We start from the raw sequence: 19,761 nt of genomic DNA on the forward strand, positions 1-19,761 counted from the left end.
CGTCTCTTGCCATGCCAACATGCCAATGTACAGTAAAACTCCATATCAGCATGTTTATTGCACTGGGGCTGTGCTGTGGCCACTCTGGGGGAGATTTATCAAAACCTGTCCAGAGAAAAAGTTGCTGAGTTGACAATAGCAACCAATCAGATTGCTTCTTTTATTTTTAAGAAGGCCTCTGAAAAATGAAAGAAGTGATCTGATTAGTTGCTATGGTCAACTCAGCAACTTTTGCTCTGGACAGGTTTTGATAAATCTCCGCCTATGTGGATATTAACCTATAGGCTGGTAAAAAAACAACCATACCTTTTCCCTTTTTCAAGGAAATCTGTCATCAGTGTCACCTGTACTAACCTGTCTGTACAGACAGATAGTACAGGTGACACTGATGGCAACAATACTAACCTGGTGCTGTGGTTCTCCCACAATCTTCCACCATATCTTCCCCACACCCACAATCGCACAGTCAATCTCAATACCTCGTCCCCACCGCCCCCCGACAAAAAACAAACACACACAGATCTTAGACTTCCTACCCCCACATTAGGTAGACAGTATAGTTTCCCCACATTAGGTGGACCGCATAGTTTTCCAGTGATGAACGGCATTGGCCATATTCAAATTGACAATATTTAGCAAATACATAGACAAATATTTCTCCTATATTCGTGAATTTTGCGTATTCATTATATTTGCATATTCACATATACGAGGAAGAAAACAGTGAGGGGGTGGAAAACTTTACTATTGGTTGCTAGAGATGTTGTTGATAACCTCTGACAATTGTATTTTCTTCATTCTAATTGGCCCACAAGTGAAAAGAAGGAATATGCGAATAAGTGCTTATGCGGAAGAAAGTGAATATTCGTAATTTCGAATATACAGCGAATATATTCGCAATATTTGTGAATTTGCGATATTCGCGATAAAAATTGAAAATGCCAATATTCGTGCCCAACACTATAGTTTCCCCTTAGGTAGACAGCATAGTTCCCTCACATTAGGTAGACAGCAGTGTTCCCCCACATTATATCAACAGCATAGTATCCCCACATTAAGTAGACAGCATAGTTCCCCCACATTAGGTAGACAGCATAGTTCCCCCACATTAGGTAGACAGCATATTTCCCTCACATTAGGTATGCAACAGTTTCCCCACATAAGGTTAGACAGCACACTACCCCCCTCCCCCCTGCCTGACCGACCGACACAAACAGACATACACTTACAGACACACACTACAGACATACACTTACAGACACACACACTAACAGACAGATATACTTACAGACACACTCAACTGGCTGTCCATGGTTTCTTTTTTTCTGCAGCAACCGGGACTGCTCCCCACATGCTCCAAGTCAGGCCCTGAGCTGGAGATAAAAAGTTAGCAAGACAATGAGAGCATGGAATGGGACAAGGTAAGTATTGTTGTCATCAGTATCAACTGCACTCTGTCTGTACTGACAGTTTAGTGCAGCTCACACTGATGACAGATTTTCTTTAAGGCAGAAAGAAAAAAGTAGAAGGCTATGTTCACACTGCAGAATTTCTGCATGTAAATTCTTCATGAATTTATAGCAAATACTCTTTAGCCCCTTCCCACTATAGGACGTATGCATACGTCCCAGCACCCGACACGTTTGCACGCTGCAACGTGTACATACGTCCTAGCAATCTCCTGCACAGCTGCAGGCAGCGCAGGAGATCGGGAGCGGGACCCGGGTGTCAATCACAGCCGGAGTCCCGCCGCAGCTGCCGGGGTCACAATCCCGCCGATCCCGGCAGCATTAACCCCGTAGATGCCGTGATCAATCCTGATCACGCATCTATGGTGTTGACAGGCAGCAGGAGGTCAGATCATGACTTCCTGTCTATCTGCTACGGAAGCCTGTGGGATCCAGTCACAGGCTGGATCGCACAGGCTGTACTGTGTGGAGCTGATCAGGTCATACTGTGCTGCAGTACAAATGTATTGCAGTATAGTATAATCTGTATAAAGTGTAAAAAATACACTCGCCATAATCGTACTGACCCACAGAATATATATAACATCACTTTTACCACACAGTGTACACTATGAAAAAAAATAAAATGCCAGAAATGTTTCTGTTTTTCCCAATATTTTGGAGTTTTTCACAAAACAATGCTACGTGTCAACAAAAAAGCACAACTTAGATAAAGTACAATATATCAAGAAAAAAACAATCTCGGAATCACTCTGCTCAGAAGCATTCTAAAGTTATTACCATTTAAAGAGACACATGTCAATTTTTTTAAAAAAGAGCCTGGTCATTAAGGTAAAAAATGGGTCCATCCTTAAGGGGTTAATGGGTCCCATCCACACAGCAGAATTTCTGCTGCTGAATTTTTCCTGCATGAATTTTCTTGAAGTGAATTGGCTATAAATTCCTGAAGAATTTCATGCAGAATTCCGTTCAGAAATTCTGCCATGGGAGCATAACCTAAAGCCGTGTTCACACAATGTAATTCTGCACATCTGCATGAATTCTGCATCTGCATTGGTTCGGTTCAGAATTCTGCAGATATTAAAAAGATGTGGAGTTGATGCAGAATTTGTGCAGAATCCATCCGGAAATGTTCACACAGATTCCGCATGATTCCACATTTTTTCTTTGCAGCCACCCGGCACTCCTGCACTGCTATGGTTCTTCTACAACTCCCATCATGGAACAGACTTGTTTCATGATAGGAGTAGTAGTTCCCTGGCTTCAGGAGTATACGGTCTTCTGGGGAGACTACTATAGCGATAGTACTACTACTCCCATCTACTACTTCCCCGGCAGGAGCCATCTCTCCTACTACAGCTCCCATCATGGACAGTGTCCATGATGGGAGCTGTAGTAGGAGAGATGGCTCCTGCGGGGGAAGCAGGTGGCAATGCGCTGAGATCCCCGGCTGGCCATCTATTTAACCCCATCTATTTCCTCCTTACCTTTAAAAAATCATAACTCTTTCAATTTTGCACCTAAAAATCCATATGATGGCTTATTATTTGTGCCACCAATTCTACTTTGTAATGATGTCAGTCATTTTACCCAAAAATCTACAGCGAAATGGGAAAAAAATAATCATTGTGAGACAAAATTGAAAAAAAAAAACACCATTTTGTAACTTTTGGGGGAATCCGTTTCTATGCAGTAAATTTTTTGGTAAAAATGACACCTTCTCTTTATTCAGTAGCTTCATAGGGTTAAAATGATACCCTTCTTATGTAGGTTTGATTTTGTCGTACTTCTGGGAAAAATCATAACTACATGCAGGAAAATTTATACGTTTAATATTGTCATCTTCTGACCCCTATAACTTTATTTTTCTGCGTATGGGGCGGTACCATTTTTGCATTGATAGGACTTATTTTCATGATATAAAAAGTGACCAAAAATACATTATTTTGGACTTTGGATTTTTTTTTGCATGTACGCCATTGACCGTGCGGTTTTATTAACAATATATTTTTATTATTCGGACATTTCCACATGCGGCGATACCATATATGTTCATTTTTATTTTTATTTACACGGTTTTTTTTTTTAAATGGGAAAAGGGGGGTGATTCAAACTTTTATTAGGGAAGGGGTTAAAACATATTTATTCACTTTTTTTGCAGTGTTATAGCTCCCATAGGAGGCTATAACACTGCACCCACTGATCTTTTTCATTGTTCAATGGTTTCTCATAGGAAACCATTGATCACTGATTCTGCCGCTTGACTGCTCATGCCTGGATCTCAGGCACTGAGCAGTCATTTGGTGATCGGACACCAGGAAGCAGGTAAGGGACCCTCCTGCTGTGTCTCAGCTGTTCGGGATGCCACGATTTCACCGCAGTGATCTCGAATAGCTCCCTGAGCTAACCGGCAATGTTCTACTTTCATTTTAGACGCAACGTTCAATTTTGAAAACCACATCTAAAGGGTTAATGGCACGCTGCACCACGTTCAATGCAGGGCGCTATTAGCCACGGGTCTTGTCCGTTGTTAGAGGCCGGGCCCGACCCGCTATGATGCTGGGCCACGATGTGGCCTCACGTTTTAGAACGGGAGCAGACTTATGACGTAGCGGTATGTCATGGGTTCTGTAGGGGCTAATGAACTTGATCCACACTACGCCAGGAGCTCTTAATGGCTACTTGGTTCAGCCATTCATGGCTCCCGTCAGGGTATTTGAATATGAATTTTTGACAGTAAAAAATGCATCGCTGGGGGGGGCTGTGCGGCTGACATGCTGCCCCTCCCCCAGTTAATAACTTTTAATCCCATCTGGTTTTACTCTGTTCTATGATGGGAGTAGGACTACCATCTGTGAAAATTGTAATTTTTTCTTACTAAACTAAACATGATAGTTCATACTGATTCGGCACAAATTAGGCTGAAAGTCGGCTCCATTGACTTCAATGGGATTCCGAAGCCGAAGTGCGGACAAATTTTAGACCAGACTTTTCTGGACTGCGGAATCTGGAATTTCAGCAGCGGAATTCTGCTTGTGGAATTTCTGCTGTCTGAATGAACTTGCAGAATCTCATTAACCCCTTAAAAACCACAGGTTTTCCGTTTTTTGCACTTTCGTTTCTTCCTCATCACCTTCTAAAAATTATAATGCTTTCAATTTCGCACCTACAGTCTCATATGAGGGCTTATTGTTTGTGCCACCATTTGTGCTTTGTAATTACATCAATCATTTGATCACAAAATTTATGGCAAACCCAGAAAAAATATTTGTGGGGCAAAATTGGAAAAAAAAAACATTTTGTAACTTTTGGGGGCTTCCGATTCTACGCAGTACACTTTTCAGTAAAAGTGACACCACAGATTTATTCTGTAGGTCCATACGGTTACAATGATACCCAATTTATATAGGTTTTTCTTTATCTTACTACTTTAAAAAGTTTTTTAACTACATGCACAAAAATTTGTATGTTTGAAATTGTCCTCTTCTGACCACTGTAACTTTTTTTTTTCTGTATACGGAGTGGTATGAGGGCTCATTGTTTGCACCATGATCTGAAGTTTTTATTGGTACCATGATTGTTTTAATCAGACTTTTTTTTATTATACTTTTTATTTTAAAAAAATTCCGGTATACAAAGTGACCAAAAATACGCAATTTTGAACTTTGGAATTTTTTTACGTGTACGCCATTGACCGTGTGGTTTAATTAACATTATATTTTTATAGTTCGGACATTTATGCACATTACGATACCACATATATATATATATATATATATATATATATTTATGGGAAAAGGGGGGTGATTCAAACTTTTATTTAGGAAGGGGTTAAATCACATTTATTCACTTTTTTAAAACAATTTTTACACTTATTTTTTTGCCCCCATAGGGGACTATTACTTGCAATACTTTGATTGCATACACTGTTCAATGCTATACCATAGCATAGCATTGAACAGTGTAATCTGTGCTTGATTGCTCAAGCCTGGATCTTAGGCTTTGAGCAATCAAGCGACGATCGGACAGTGTGCAGTGAGGTAAGGCACCTCTCGCTGTCCTCTGAGCTGTTCGGGAAGCCGCAATTTCACCCCGGCGGTCCCGAACAGCTCTGCTGAGCTAACCTGCAGTGATTTATCCCTGTTTACATGTCACAATCAACTTTTATTGCAGTATCTAAAGGGTTAATACCAGACATCAGCCCGATCGGAGATGTCTGGTATTAGCGGCAGGTCTTGGTTGCCAATAGCAACCGGGTCTCAGCAGATACGAAACGCGCGCAGCTTCTGAGCATGCTTCACATTATGGGAGATTGCCATGTAGGTAAATATATGTCTGTGGTCATTAAGGGGTTAAAGTTAATGGGCAATAAATTTATGCAGAATTCAGCGCAGAAAATTCATGCAGAATTCTGCGTGGATTTTCCGCCGTGTGAATTATATCCCCTTCATTTATTTTGGATCTACTCCTGGATTTGGGTAGAAAAGAATTGCAGCCTTTTTTATCCAGTCTGAAGATATATGAAAGTAGATGGGATACAATGCTGCATTAAAACTGTGTAAGTGAGTATAATTCACAACAGAATTTTTCCATTTTACTTTTATCTGCCAACGTCATTCTATATTTTCCAGGGTTGCTAGTACAGAATATGTTTTTTAAACTGTTTTAGCAATGGAAAAAGAGTTAGTTCCTATACTTACAAGTTCTCAGTAACCAAGTCCATTCAATGAGTCACTAAAGCTCATTTTCTCCTGCCTGCATTTGATCTGCTGGAAACACCCATTTTAGTGTTTCTTTTTGTATGAAAATTAATAAAATCTGGACATGCCGTTATATTCCAAATTTCAATGCACTATTTTATAACATCCAAATGTGCCAATTCTTTGACATAGTTTCTTTCCTCTAAAATATCCATATGTCCAGTTTATTATTTTATTTGAGCGTTCCAATGGAAGAAAAGAACAAATCTGTAATCATTTTTCCATCATTCCAAAGCAATCCCACTCATATCATTTCACAACTCCAGCGTTAAAACCATAAAGGTAGAAAAAATACATTAATATTCAGGGATTATTCCAACATTTAAACGTAAGAACACACCATGTACAAGAACTCAGCAAATATTAATCTTGAATGTATTCTGAAGTGACAAATGGTCCATCTCTCTGTTATGACAGTCTGCACCTGCAAAGAGATCTCCACACTTCATACAAAGATATGAAAATTGGACTGTTTTTTGGTATGTTTTAAATTAAAGGAATCCTCATAAATCGAAAACATACTCACTTGTTGGCAAACACCAGAGATGGCTGTTTTTTCCTTTCCTATACACCACAATGTGACTCATCCGCAATATATTCTTAGATTAATCTAGGCAAGTTGCTCATTACAAAAGGCAGGAATGACATGTGGCTATGGTTAAGGAACGAGCCCCACATACTTGACAATTTTTAGGTTAATTTGCAAGTCCAACTTTTGAAAGTTGAGCTGGAATCACCCCAAGTTCTTCACTCACTGTGATAGACTTCAGTTGATCTCTGAAAGCAAATGTCAAGGGTTTAAAGCACCCATAAGATTAAAGCTATTCTATTTTCTTACAGTAGGAACTGTTCTTGTGCATTAGTAGCATTCTTTCAGAGATCACCTTTTTACTACAAGAAAGCTTTACTGCTTTTCATTATTATTAATAAAGCTGTCGCTCAAAATAAACCATATTGAAACCATATCATACTGACAATACCTTTCTAGATTCTGCAGATTGAGCCTGCCAAAATTTGGGCAAAAAATAAATAAATCTATATTTAAAAATCAAAGGTGTCATTTACAATGGTCCAAACACAACAGTATCCAATGATGTCCAATGCGAAAAAGCATTTTATATATAATATAAAATTCCAGCCGCTTCCAGCCACAGGCTCTAGTATAAATCAAGAGGCCCTTGCACTATTTTGTTAAGGTTAGGATGCTGTAAGCAGAGTATGGGTTCCAGCTGTAACAATGCCCAGGAGCCATTGAACTAAAGCTGCCAGTGAAGTTGATCACACTTACGTAAGAATTTATATTTGGAAAACTGTAAGAACATATTAATAGAGTAGAGGAGATTCAAGACAGAGAAATAACCACATACTAATCAAATTAATGAAATAACTTTACATAAAATTATATAAGGTCAAGTCAGTTGTAAGTTATGCCCAATGTACTACAAGTATAAGGGTTTACACACACAATTTTTTTTATGCTGATGTGAACAGAGCCTTATATTATGTAGAGTACTATGTAGGTGTGTCAGGCAGGTGCTGTAAAAATGCTGTAAGGTATCATTATTGTTTAGGGATGAGTGACTCGAATCTGATGAATCTGAATTTGTTACGAATTTCAGGAAAAATTTGATTCGTAACAAATGCGAATATCACCGTGATTTGATCACGCAAATCGCTTCATTAAACTCTATTTAGTGGGGTCCAGGCTCCAGGGCATCTAAAATGGCGGATCCACATGGGAGGACATGGGGCAAGGAATCCTAGGAAAACGGGAACAAAGGTCGGTGGGATGACCCTAAATCACATGCAGCATGCAGCCTATCAGCAGCCAGTCACCCCCGTGATGTCACAGCCTTATATAATCAGCAGCCATCTTGCAGCCAGTCACATCAGCGTTCTATTACAGAGAGAGAGGGACAGAGAGCAGTGTTTTGCACAGAAAGCTTTTTTACAGCAACGATTCACCTCAAGCCCAAATCCAGCCTAGAAATACAGATAGGGAAGGAAGAGAGATTGAGAAAGTGCAATTGTGGGTGTATTAAAGCAACGATTCACCTCAAGCCCAAATCCAGCCTAGAAGCACTTACAGGGAAGGGAGTGAGATTAAAAGAGAAAGTGCAATTTTTGGTGTAGTACACAGCGACTGTGTGCTGCAGCACTGGAGTGTACAACAACTGAAAAGATAATAGTAGCCAGCCATTTAGGGTGAGCAGAGAACTAAAAGCGTATTGTCCTCTATTAAGTGGAACACACCTTAGTGGTGTACCATTCTTTTCTTGTTAAAGTCTTTAGGGCCAAGATACTGTGAAAGGCCGGCCAAGAGTACACACGTGCTGGTGTTGTAGACAAATACTGTTTTATGCATAGTGGAGCGCATTGTACTCCCCTCATAAGATCATTCCACATGTGTACATCTAAGTGGTGTACCATTTTGTTTCTGTTAAAGTCTTAAGGGCCTAGAGACTGTGAAAGGCCAGCCAAAAGTACACACCTGCTGGTGTTGTAGACAAATACTGTTTTAAGCATAGTGGAGCGCATTGTACTCCCCTCATAAGTGCATACCATATACGTACATCTAGGTGGATTGCCATTTTGTTCCTGTTAAAGTCTTAAGGGCCTAGATATTGTGAAAGGCCAGCCAAAAGTACACACCTGCTGGTGTTGTAGACAAATACCGTTTTAAGCATAGTGGAGCGTATTGTATTCCCCTCATATAAGACAATACAGGAATTTAGGTGCACTACTGTGGTAGATGTAAACAATGACATTGGCTAATCCGCAAAACTGATGTTAAAATTGAGACATTAGCCATTATATCCCTATATGAAGGACATACCTAAGCCCACACACCAACGCCAAGGTTTCTCAAGTGGCACAGGACCTAACACTAACCTACCTGTCCCCTATGGGCAATACCATGGGCCAATGGGCAATTACAGCAGCATTAGGTCCGACTCAAAGCCTGCTCCCAGGTTACCTCCAGTGTGGCTGGTCACACATACAATGGGAGGAGGGAGGCAGGCTGTAAGCCCCACTCAAGTTGGCTGATATGTTGCCGGCCTCACAGGTGGACCTTAATGATGCCTTAAGGCTAAGTTTCTACTTGTTTTTTTGTCCTGCGTTTTTTGGTTTGAAAAAAAAAAACGCAAGAAAAAATGCCTGAAAAAACGGCAGCGCAACTTCCTGCGTCTGGCGTTTTTTCTGGCGTTTTTTCATTTGTGTGGAAAGGTACCCAAAATTTGTTGGGTGCCAGAAAAAAAAAAAGGATGCAGTAGTGATGGAAATTTTTTTTTTTAACGAAATGTATATATGTTATAACACAATTTTAATTAATTTTTAATAAAGTGTCTGTGTTTCATTTATTTTCCCAGACTGTTCCATGATGGGAGTAGTAGTATCTGTACTAATAGACCTATCGCCCCGGTTGTCAGTCGTGACACCTGAGGCGATCATCCATAATATAGCAGAGATGTGGAGCGGCTCTATAGAGCACTCGCATCTCTGCACTATACTCCGGCCAGTGATGGGAATAGAACATCACTCATTCATATTTTCCGCCCAGAGTGGGAATTGGCCAGATGGTTGCAGCCAATCACCGCTCTCTGAGGGAAATATGAATGAGTGAGTGGCCGGCCAGAGTATAGTGCAGAGATGTGAACGCAGGAGAACGCCGCTCCACATCTCTGCAATAGACGGGACCATCGCAGCCGGTGTCAGTAGTGATACCTGCTGTGATCTGTTCTTACCTGCAGGTACTACTACTCCCAACATGGAGCACACTCTGCTCCATGCTGGGAGCTGTAGTACCTGCATTAATAGACAGATCGCTGTGAGTGTAATTTCTGACACCTGTTGCGATCTGTCTATTAATGCAGGTGCTACAGCTCCCAGCATGGAGCAAAGTGTGCTCCATGTTGGGAGTAGTAGTACCTGCAGTTAAGGAAAGATCACAGTGGATGTCACTCCTGACACCCGCTGTGATCCTCCTGTATAATGTATAGATGGGCCGGCCGCTCTTCTATGGTCCCCTGCACTCACGTATATATACACATATTCCGATTTCCCACAGAGAGCTGTGATTGGCTGGAACCATCTGGCCAATCACAGCTCTCTGTGGGAAATATGAATAGGTGTATATATACGTCAGTCCAGGGGACCATAGAAGAGCGGCTGGCCGCATCTATACATTATACAGGAGGATCGCAATGGGCAATCTGTTAATGAGTACAGGTACTACTACTCCCATCAAGGAACAGTGTGTCCCATGCTGGGAGTAGTAGTACTACCTAAAAAATTACACACTAGATTTTAATTATTGTCCGCTACATTTTTAGGTCCCCGCCCGCCCACATAAATTGATCCCTGTTTTAAAAATTGCTAAAAAATTTGTTATAAAAAATATATATTTCGTTAGATACGATTTTTTTCTTCACTACTGGATCTTTTCTTTTTTTTTTTTTAATGGTACCCTACGAAATTTTATTAAAAAAGGTATCTCCATCACTAAAGTCCAAAAAAGAATAAAAAGTGCCTGCAAAAACGCCAAAGTTAAAACCCACTTATCGTTTTTCTTGGCGTTTTTTCACTCCCATAGATTTCTGTAAGAATATATTTCTCATTGATTTACAGCTAACATCTGGCCGCAGCAGTTTTTGGCTGAAAAAATGCCATGCAGCAGAATTGGCGCTTTTCTTGGCTTAAAAAAAAATTTAAAAAAGTAGAAACTTAGCCTAATAGTGATCAAGGCGCATTAAATGTGGAGTTTATACACCTCCATGTAGAAGATTTAAACAAAGGCAAAGACATGGTCACAAATGGCAGGAGGTGATCTGCCCCAAATGCAGTTGTACATTTATGATGGGGGAGCAGATCCTGCACTTGTGGTCTGTTGCTAGGGGCAATCCCCAGCATAAAAATGCACACAATGGGGAATGCCTGCAGCAGACTACAAGTGCCATAATGGCATCCTACACCAGATAAACGGTGTGGATGTGTAACAGTTAGAATAATACAATACAGGAATTTAGGTGCACTACTGAGGTAGATGTAAACAATGACATTGGTTAATCCTCAAAACTGATGTTAAAATTGATATATGACCCAGTTTACCCTTATATGAAGGACATACCTGAGCCTGCACACCAACGCCAAGGTTTCTCAAGTGGCATGGGACCTAACACTAACCTACCGATGCCGTATGGGCAATACCAGGGGCCAGTGGGAAATTACAGCAGCATTAGGTCTGACTCACAGCCTCCTCCCAGGTTACCTCCAGTGTGGCTGGGCACACATACAATGGGAGGAGGGAGGCAGACAATTAGCCCCACCCAAGTTGGCTGATATGTTGCCGGCCTCATATAAGCACTAAGTATGTCAAGCAGAGAAGTGCCAGAATGTGCACAGAGGAGTGGCAGAGGCTTACAGGGTACCTCTCATCAAATAAACTTTTGATAGATTTTAGATTAATGAATGTTGCATAACTTTCCAATAGCATGTTAATGAAAAATATGCTTCTTTCTATTGTATTTTTCCGGATCAGTCCTGTCAGCAAGCATTTCTGACTCATGCTGGAGTCCTAAACACTCAGAGCTGCCAGCCTGCTTTGTTCACAGCCAAACAGGCTGTGAACAAAGCAGGCTGGCAGCTCTGAGTGTTCTCCTTTGTGAACAAAGCAGACTGGCAGCTCGTAGTGTTTAGGACTCCAGCATGAGTCTGAAATGCTTGCTGCCAGGACTGGTAGGGAGACCCCTAGTGGTCATTTCTTCAAAGTGGAAAATTAAATAGAAAGAAGCATATTTTTTAATAACATGCAATTGTAAAGTTATTCTGCATACATTAATCTATAATATATCAAAAGTTTTTTTTAATGAGAGGTACCCTTTAAATTCATCAGGCAGAGGTCGCAGCAGACTAGGGGCCAGTGGCAGCAGGAGTTGCAGCGAGAGGCCTGAGTTCCCGGTATCAGCTAGCGGTCATGTCTTGACCAGCAACCCATCTGCCATAGTGTTGAGCACAAATATTCGTAATGCGAATATTTATCGCGAATATCAGCACTTATTTAGGATAGATATATATATATATATATATATATATATATATAAATATATAATTTTTTTATGCAAATTTTATGCAAATTTTCCATGCACATTTTCTTTTTTTTTTCTTTCCACATTCAATATATTCGAGAAATATCGCGAACTCGAATATGGCCCCTGCTGCTCATCACTAATCTGCAGTCATTGATTGGTTAACACAGTCATCCACTTCATTAGAAGTTACATCTGACCCCCTCAGTTAACAGTTGGTGGGTTCCCCCAACACAACCCTCAGTTGGCATGGCCTGGGAGCATTCCCTGTCCTCTCATTGCCTCGGTCCTATGCTGTTCCCTCCCACACAGAAGTATCTTATGCTGTGGCTTCAGCTTTACTATTTAGATCTATTAGAGGACAGTCAGCAGCTACTGCCCAGCCAAGAAGTGGAGGAGACATCCACCGCTTCCTCCGCTAGGTGGGCAAGTAGTGATGAGGAGAGCAGCGTGGGAGGTGGTGTTGAGAGCGTTCAGTCTCCTGAAGCAGACACTGTTGAGGAACCTGAGGAGGATATCAGTGACATGCAGACACAACTAGATGATGATGAAGCCAATCACACTTGGGAGCTGAGTGCAGATGGGGCTTCATCATCATCAGGAGAAGAGAGTTGCAGGTTGTCTGTGAGGCAGCACCTTAGCCAGCAAGATGGTAGCATGATTGTCAGTCAGCATGGTGGCAGAAGTCTGGAGCCAAACGTGCCAGGGGTAGACCACCTGCTTTGCAGCAGCCTACCTTCCCGGGAGGTAGTGGAACAGGGGTTCCTGGAGTTGGCGGCAGTAGCAGTCAATCAGTGTGGACTGTTGGTGGGAAAATCAGCTACTCTGCGATGTGGCAGTTTTTCATCAAGCATCCGGAACAGGTTAACATGCAATATATGTCAACAGAAGGTGAAGCATGGCCAGGGTCCCAACTTTGGAACCATGGCCCTGCATGAACATATTCAGCATCACCATGAAGTGGCCTAGGAGAACCATAGCTCCAATGTGGTGGTCCAGCCTGCTTCAACACCCAGTGGCACGCCGCTCCCTGTTTCAGCCAGCCAAGGCTCCACCACCTCAGCAGAATGGAGCTGTGTGTCATACCCATTGTAACACTCACGTTTCTGAAGACAGGAACCCCGGTGGATGTGGATCCGCTGGACCTGTGTGGCAGATGACTCGGACTGTACCAGGGAGCAGAGTCTAAGGTGCCGCTGGTTTTCAACAGAGCCTGCCGCAAAGTGGGATAGACTTGCTGCAGCAGGCAGCACCCAGGTCGCTACCCTTGGCACGGCTCGACCACACAGGTAGCTGAGGAGAGTTGAGGCACAGGAGGGATAAGGCAGCTTGTAGTCTGGATAGCAGAAGGTCAGGGCAGGCAGCATGGTTGCATAGTCAGGACATAGCAGAAGGTCAATAGGCAGGCGGCAGAGAAGCAAGGTGGGGTCACAAAGCGAAGGATCAAATACATGGAAAAATAGAAACAGGAAAGCTTTCTCTCAGGCTCAAGGCAACAAAGATCTGCCAGGGGAGTGAAGAGGGTGGAGGAATATAAAAATGAGCCAAAGGTGAATCCCACTAATGAGCGCACTAGCCCTTTAAATCTTAAAGCTCTGGCACGCACGCACCCTAGGGGACGGGGACACGTGCGCCGGAGCAGAGAGGCAGAGGCTGGGGTAGGAGAAGCACCAGGTGAGTGACGGACTGGGGCTCGCATGCGGGCACGTCCTGCGATGTGAGTCCCAGCCCCGGCAGCAGGAGGTAAGGGGACCATGCACTCACGGCCAGCGTGTGCGGCCAGAGCGCATAACATAACACCTGCCTCACTAAAAATTTTATAAAAAGTGATCAAAATGTCAGACATACCCCAAAATAGTATCATTAAAAACCACTACTTATCCTGCAAAAAATAAGCCCTCACACAGCTCAATTGGTAAAATATATCTTTAAAAAGTTACAGCTCTAAGAATATGGTGACACTCTAAAAAGATTTTTTAACAATGTAAATGGGATAAACCATAAAAAACTTATATACATTAGGTATCACCATAATCATTCCGAACGGCAGACTAAAAATAACATGTAATTTATACTTCATGAATACAGCAAAAAAAAAAAAAATATATATATATATATACATTTTTTTCATTCCACTTTTACTTTGCTTTCATTTCTGTGAAACACCTAAAGGGTTAATAAACTTCCCAAATGTAATTTTGATTTTGTTGAGGAGTTCAGTTTTTATAATGGGGTGGTTTATAGAGGGTTCTTACATACAGGCCCCTCAAATATTCATTAGAACTGTACTGGTACCTAAAAAGATCTGATTTTGTAATGGTCTCTATAATTTTGAAATCCCCATAATGTCCTAAAAAAGTTAAAAAAACATTTAACAAATGTTGCCAACAGAAAGTAGACATATTGTAAATGTGAATTACTAATTGATTTATGTTTTGGAGTTTTTCACACAAAAATGCAAAATGCATTGACCAAAATTTGCCACTAACATTAAGTACAATTTAGTTCTGAATGCTGTGTGCACGCTGCAGGGGTTGACCATGGCCCCTTATGACGTCTTGCCACACCCCCTCAATGCAAGTCTATGGGAGGGGCAGTGGCGGCCACCAAACCCCTCCCATAGGCTTGCATTGAGGGGCGTGTCGTGACATCATTTGGGGGCGTGGCTGACCCCTGCAGCGCGCACACAGCGTTTGCAACTAAATGTACCAAAGGCTGGCCAGTGGAGTATCCCTTTAAGGCCAAAATTGGCCTGGTCCTGAAGGGGTTAAGGAGCACATTATGAACAAAAATTGGCTGCATAGTCAAGTTGTTGAAAAGAAGCCTTTAGTGCGCCAATGCCACAAAAAAGCCTGGTAATATATGCCCAACACTATATCCCTACTGTGAAGCATGGTGGTGGTCACTGATATTTTGGGTTGCAAGCTCTAAAGGCTTGAGGAATCTGTGAAAATTGATGTTATCAGAAAATACAGGCAAACAACTCGCATTGTTCTGCATGAAAGTTGCACATGGGACACTCTTGGACTTGCAGAAAAAGGTAAGGTTTCTGGAGTGGCCATCACAGTCTACTGATCATGTCTGGCAAACGTGTGGTTCATGGAAGATGACCAGAGACTTTACATAACCAGGAGGTATTTTGCCAAGAAAAATGGGCAGCTATACCACCTGAAATAATTTTAGGCATCATAGTCAACTATTACAAGAGGGTATGTACACATTAGGGTTCTATTTATCTATTAATCTATCACACAGAGGTGCCTGATGACTGTCATTCATTTAGCAGATTGTTTTTTCAGATGAGGGTTGGAAAATGTTAGATGATTAATCCCTGGTCTGCAGAAACTAGGGTTATTTTCCTCGAAATCTCTGTATAGTGTTCTGAAATACTCTCTGTTCTGAACCCTATTCATTTCAATTAGCATTTTTGCCCCCTATGCAGTTTTCTGACCGGACCTAAAACTGGTTTACCGTGGTATCCAGCTGGGATACGGGAGCGGACAGTTTTTGCTCCTCCCAACACTACAAATGTAGTGTGAACCCACCCTAAATCAAATGAAATAGCTGTGTAGGCACATACAGTGGGGATCAAAAATGTGGGCACCCCAGGTAAATATTTGTATTAATGTGCATAAAGAAGCCAAGGAAAGATGGAAAAGTCACCAAAAGGCATGACATTACAGATTAGACATTCTTATAATATGTCAACAAAAGTTAGATGTTATTTCCATCATTTACACTTTCAAAATAACAAAAAACAAAAAAATGGTGTCTGCAAAAGTTTGGGCACCCTGCAGAGTTAATATCTTGCACTGCCCCCTTTGGCAAGTATCACAGCTTGTAAATTCTTTTTGTAGCCAGCCAAGAGTCTTTCAATTCTTGTTTGAGGTATCTTTGCTCATTCTTCCTTACAAAAGTCTTCCAGTTCTTTGAGATTTCTGGGCTGTCTGTCACGTACTGCTCTTTTAAGGTCTATCCATAGATTTTCAATTATGTTGAGGTCAGGAGATTGTGAAGGCCATGGCAAAACCTTCAGTTTACGCCTCTTGATGTAATCCCCCGTGGATTTTGAGGTGTGTTTAGGATCACTATCCATTTGTAGAAGCCATCCTCTCTTTAACTTCAGTTTGGCATCAAGTTAGCAACCAAGATTTGCTGAAATTTTATTGAATCAATTTTTCCTCCTACTCATGAGATGACTCGTGAGATGTTCCCTGTGCCACTGGCTGCAATACAATACCAAAGCATGATTGATCCACCCCCATGCTTAACAGTTGGACAGAGGTTCTTTTCATTAAATTCTGTTCCCCTTCTTCTCCAAACGTACCTTTGCTCATTCCGAACAAAAAGTTATTGCATTTTGCAAACAAGTTCTGTCGACCGATGAGGTTAAAACCTTATCGGTCGACAGAACTTGTTTCCAAAATGCATCAGGCTTGTCTATATGTTCATTTGCAAAGTTCAAACGCTGATTTTTGTGGTGAGGACATAGAAGAGGTTTTCTTCTGATGACTCTTCCATGAAGACCATATTTGTACAAGTATCTCTTTATAGTGGAATAGTGTACCACAACTCCAGTGTCTGCCAGATCTTTCTGGAGGGATTGTGCAGTCAAACGTGGGTTTTGAATAGTTTTTCTCACAATCCTGTGAACCGTTCTGTCCTGTTATGATATTTTTCTTGGTCTTCCAGATCTTGCTTTAACTTCCACTGTTCCTGATGACTGCCATTTCTTAATTACATTCTGAACAGAGGATAATTGACATCTGAAAACATTTTGCTATTTTCTTATAGCCTTCTCCAGCTTTGTGAGCGTCAACTATTTTCAGTTTCAAATTCCTAGACAACTGCTTAGAAGAACCCACGGTCCTGATTGTTGGGGAAAGGTCAGATGAGTCCGGGCATTTAAAACCTTTGAGATTGACATCACCTGGTCTTCCCAGATGATGATTGAGAACAATCCATGACACTGGCAGGTCTCAGCTTTGCAAAGGGGGCAGTGCATGCTATAAATTCTGCAGGGTGCCCAAACTTTTGCAGACACCATTTTTTTGTTTTCTGTTATTTTGAAAGTGTAAATGATGGAAATAAAATCTAACTTTTTTTGACATATTATAAGAATGTCTAATCTGTAATTTGATGCCTTATGGAGATTTTTCCATCTTTCCTTGGCTTCTCTATGCACATTAATACAAATGTTCACCTGGGGTGCCCAAACTTTTGTTCCCCACTGTATGTGTAGACCCTCTAATCCATGTTCTGAACAAGATGAACATCAGGAGATTTGAAATAACATCAGTATTCCTACCATTCAGCAGGAAAAAGGTTGGAAACTAAACAATTATTTATCTCCCAAAAGAAATTAAACTCTGTTCTAAGGTGCATTGTCTGGCGAAACAACTTGTGCAAGACTCAAACGCAGCACAACAGAATCACTGAAAGGCAGTTCAAGAAGTTCACACACTAGCCTGTTATTTAATTATGTATTAATGTATTTTAAATAAGTTTGGAGAAGAAAAATAAAATGCTGCATCATACCTCCAAAAAACATTCATTAATTTAACATCTTGCTCTTATAAACTAAATCTACTGTATATATAAGCTGATTAGAAGTAATTATTTTCGGCTAATAAGTAACACAAATGTTTTTAATGTGCAAATCTGGATTTTTAAGTAACTGATATGTCTGCATTTTCAGCTGCAGTGGTGATTTTTTATAATGAAAAATGTCCCTCCCCGTGTCCTTAAATGTATACATTACAATTGACCACCCTGGAGTTTATTCTATTACATTACTAAACATAATTATTATTAGGGCCACTATGATTTTTAACACTTTTGCAAAGTAAAACCATTTTTGTGGCAACAATTTGTTTTTTTTAGTAACTATATATTTTTTTTTTACTGAGGTACCACAATTATACAGCAATTTAAAAAAAACACTGTAAAAAAATAGCACGATTTTACCATGATTTGCATTGCAATTGTGCAATTATGCTTAACTTTGTAAAACTGCATTATTTTACAGCGATTTTGGAAAATAACAGTAAAATTGGGGAAATGCGATACCGCTAATAGAACACCTTGTGTGAACACAGCCCTGGGTACAGAAAATGATTTGCTGACTGTTTGTCTAATGCTTTTGTATACTCAGTATACCAGCCTATGAACAATAAATTGACAATCTATATAAAGTCATAGCTTTGGCATGTATTTTTGTGTAAATCTTATTATTATCATAACTTTTTAAGATAATTTGTTTTCACAATGAACTGCATGAAAATATAGAGTTTTTCTGTGCCAAAAAAAGTACATTTAATCCATACCGGAAATTGTAAGACACAGTGTTTTTGACAACATGGGTCATTGTTCTCTGGAATGCTTTGTTACCAGTCACTTTAAATAGTGTGTCGTCAGTACTGAAAATGCAATGGGAAGAAACAAAGGAAATGGAAGAATAAAAAGGAAGAATAAAAAGGTCTCTGACCAGGAAAAACAATAAGGCATTGATGTCATCAGGATATGTACAATATATCTGACATGTCTTCTCACTGTCGTAACAGACACACAGAATGATGGTGTTATTTAATATCATTATTAGACACAGTATAGGGGTTATAATCTGACTACATATTCATAAACAACACTCATGGGACATTTACAACTAACATATCAGCACCTCTATGACCGGAAACTCTAACTTAGCTGTACAGTGACACAATATCCCTTTGTCTATGAGTATATGAGTGTACATGCATGATCAGCAGCCTTTTTTTGAAGTACTAGTAATTTTGTAGTGAAATAGATGAAAAGGTTTAACATTGCTGTACAAGATGGAATATATTAACTGTGAAAAAGTGTTAACAAATATTTACTATATATTTAGTTTAGGCTATTAAATTTGTTTTCATTGTGATGCACAAATAATAATGGTAACAACAACAATAATAATAATAATAATAAAATATAACCTATAATTATTTTATTTTTCCGTATACAGAGATGCATGAGATCTAATTTTTTGTTCCGTGATCTGTAGTTTTATTGCAGATATATAAAGTGGCCATCGGCTGTCCGGGCTTGCTGGGAGTTGTAGTTTTGAAACCTCTGGAGGTCCGCAGGTTGAAGCCCACTGTGGCCTTCGACATCATCCAGACCCCCCACCCCTTTTAGTTTTGTACTTACCTCCGCTCGGCGGGACGATAGGGTGCGCTGGTCCGGTGCTGCAGGACTGTCCGGTGGGGAGGTTGTCCAGTGGGATAGTCGTTCCGGACTGTCCATCTTCACCAGGGGGGCCTCTTCTCCGCGCTTCGGGCCCGGCCCCGGAATAGTCACGTTGCCTTGACGACAACGCACTGGGACGTTCATTAGCAACGTCCCTCTGCATCGTCGTCAAGGCAACGCCTCTATTTCGGGCCCAAAGCACGGAGAAGAGCCCCCCCCCCC

This window comes from Hyla sarda, chromosome 4 (assembly GCF_029499605.1).
Source record: "Hyla sarda isolate aHylSar1 chromosome 4, aHylSar1.hap1, whole genome shotgun sequence".
Classification (NCBI taxonomy): domain Eukaryota; kingdom Metazoa; phylum Chordata; class Amphibia; order Anura; family Hylidae; genus Hyla; species Hyla sarda.